The following is a 3,103-nucleotide window of genomic DNA, read 5'->3' as shown; positions in this document are numbered from 1 at the left end:
GTCGTTTAATGGGAGTGTACCATTTAATTACAAAGAGGCAGTTTCAACCAGCTAAGTTTTTATTGGTGTCCTAAGAAAAGAAAGGGGAAAATGTAAACCCTAAGTGCAGAACCAAACAGCAGACAGGGAGCTGATCAAAGCAAGCAGATCTCAGACTGTTCTTTTATCAGTAGGCACAGAAAAAATGCACATTCACAGGATATCAAATAAAATTTCTGATCTTTCATTGCTTTCAAATACGTCTTAAGCTATAGGAAAAATTTAAAATAATACACTTCCTAGGTGAAGCACATTTCTCCAGCCTTCATCTTCTAATTTTCCAAAGGGTAATAAGTTTTTTTCCTGCTTGGTAAGGATTTCATATATTCATAATTCTTTACTAGAGTAAAATGAAGGGTCAGCTAACTATGTGTATATCTCACTAGTAAATCTAAGTATGTTTATACAAGGTACACAATAAAAAGTGGAAAAACAGAATTTAAAAAATCAGAATCTTTCCATGAACTTAAGTATCCTCATATATGTGGTACGTATTTATGATGTCTTGCAAGCATCAACTGCAAGTCAAAGAGTCACTTTACACATACAAATCAAGGTATAAATTATGTAATCAGGAAAGAAGTAAACATGCCTTTGGGGATTATTATTTACACTTGAAGATGTTGTACAAGCAGAAAAGAGGAAGGGGTTCTTTGGGTTTCAATAGTAGGAAGAGACTGCATGGAGAAAGTCAAACATGAGCTAGGTCTTGAAATATACACAGTAAGTAAGGAAAGAAAAATCTGTCACAGTTGTCTGTTCAATGGTAGTAGCAAAAATAAATAAATAGCCTAACCCTATTTATTTGTGCTACTCACAGCCCAAAGCAATGGAAGAAAGCTCCGTGTGAAATGGAATTGCATGAAAATCTGCCTCTTCTACAAATGCCATCAAATTTTCTTTATCCCCCACTTAATCTCTTGGGCCATCAGTTGAACCCAGATCATTTCATAGGAACCTGACTACCAATAAATACACTACTTCATAACTGCATAGTGTTTTATGGAGATTACAAAGTACATCTCACATATCATCTCAGTTGATCTTCACAACAACCCTGTGAAGTAGATAGGGTTTTTAGTCCAGGTTTTATAGATGCTGTTTTCTGCAGCAACAGATCACCTCTTGTGTCATGCCCAAACAGGTAAATAGAGCTAATTTTAGTTCTTTTTTTCTCTTCTATATATTCCTCTACCTCTGCTCCTCTTTTTTTTTTTTTTGAAGTTCTTTCCTCTATGTTTTCTCCTTAAGCTTACACATTTTTCCCACTTATTTATCTCTTTATTTGCTGTGTCTATCTGAGCCCTCAGCCTACACACCTTTTGCAAGGATGTGGATAATGTCTAATTTGCTTCTGTTATTTTTTCCTACTCATCCTTGTTCTATTCTGACTCTAGAGACAACGGGCCATTTGTCACAGATTTCATGTGCTGGTTGGTTCCTTTCCTTCTTATCTGAGGCATTTAATTATAAGATGACCCAAACAGATATGCCCTCTGCACTTCCATTCATACACAGACCTCCATTTCCACAACATCTAAAATAGTCTCTAAGTGAATATAAGATTTCAGGGTATTTACTGCGGGACTTGCTTGTCACAGGGCCACCAAATCTTCATATTCTCAGGACCACAAATCAAAAATATGACCTGGATTACATTATGTGGATTTACTACACTATGTCTACCCCCTAGTTATATTATGCCCAACAACCATTTCATTCCTGAATAGTAACATACGTGAGCAGTCTTTGGCTTGCTGCTTAATGCTGTTTCCTGTAAAAACTGTTCTTCAAATCTTGTTATTCCTTCAGATGTTTCTTCACACATAAACCATAGGCCTTACATCACACTCTGACATCACAGCATCTCTAAAACCAGGTAAAATGGATTTCACATCAAAGTTTCCCCTACATAATCCCCGAGGACCAGCTGACTAAGAAATTAATTTTAGCAACAGATAATCTTTGCAGAGACTTCTGATCAATTGCTTTTTCCCCGAGACATTGTTGACCTTTCCTTTTTTTTTTTTTTCCCAGTGCCCTTAGAGGAATAAGCGTCTTTTCCAACAGTATCCAAAATACCTTTGGCCTTTCCACGTCCTCAATGTAAAAGTGGAATTTCTCTACCTACTTTTTTTGTGTTCTGTCCTTTATTTGTTACAGGAAGAAGATACTAATACTATGACATTTCTTTTGCTTCTTTTTTTCCTACCTTTCCACTCCCTATTTGTGGCTACTGGACAAAGCTGGCTGCAGATCTTGGTTCCATCCCATTTACGTACTTGTTTATTTATTTATTTATTTGAAGCTTTCAGAGTTTTGATACCCATTCATATAAATGCAGTGGAGTCTCTGCATTCATATAATGTGTAGCTGCATTCATATAATGCAGAGACTCCACTCCATTTATATCACCTGTGTGATCCTCAGCATATTAGTTAACCTCTCTGAACCTCAAACTCTGTGTGTGTAAAGTAGAAAAGGTAATAGCTCCTTCAAAGGGCTGCTGTGAGGAACAAATCAGGTAATATGCCTAAAGCACTAAGCACAGTGTCTGGTACATAATAAGTGCTAAGGGCTACGTTATTATTTATTATTATTATTATCCTGCCTTCTCTCAATTTCAGTTCTTCCTAATGCTCACTTCTCATTTTTTTCACTGCACAGTTTTTTCATTCACCAATTATTTTTCAAGGACTCCATCTATTTTCCTTCAAGGTGCAACACTATCTAGCCTCCTACCAAAGCATTAATTAATAATCAGAATACCAATAATACTGATTAAATATTCACTGTAATGTGTAGTCCTATATTAGACATGATGACCTCAGAGAAGTAAATTGAGCCCAAAGAGAAAACCTCTTGACCGATGGAACTCGAACTCTTTGAACCCTGGCAATCCACAAATAAATATCCAAAGTAGGATACATTTACATTTGTCTTCCCACTCTTTTTTGATTACACTATTTTTTTAAAAAATCTGAAAATCTACTGCATTTATGAATAATATCCACATTAACTAATGGATTAAATCTGAATCCTTCACCTGGACTTTCAAGGCCCT

Source organism: Cynocephalus volans, chromosome 7 (genome assembly GCF_027409185.1).
Source record: "Cynocephalus volans isolate mCynVol1 chromosome 7, mCynVol1.pri, whole genome shotgun sequence".
NCBI classification, from domain to species: Eukaryota; Metazoa; Chordata; class Mammalia; order Dermoptera; family Cynocephalidae; genus Cynocephalus; species Cynocephalus volans.
This window is presented reverse-complemented; position numbering follows the sequence as displayed.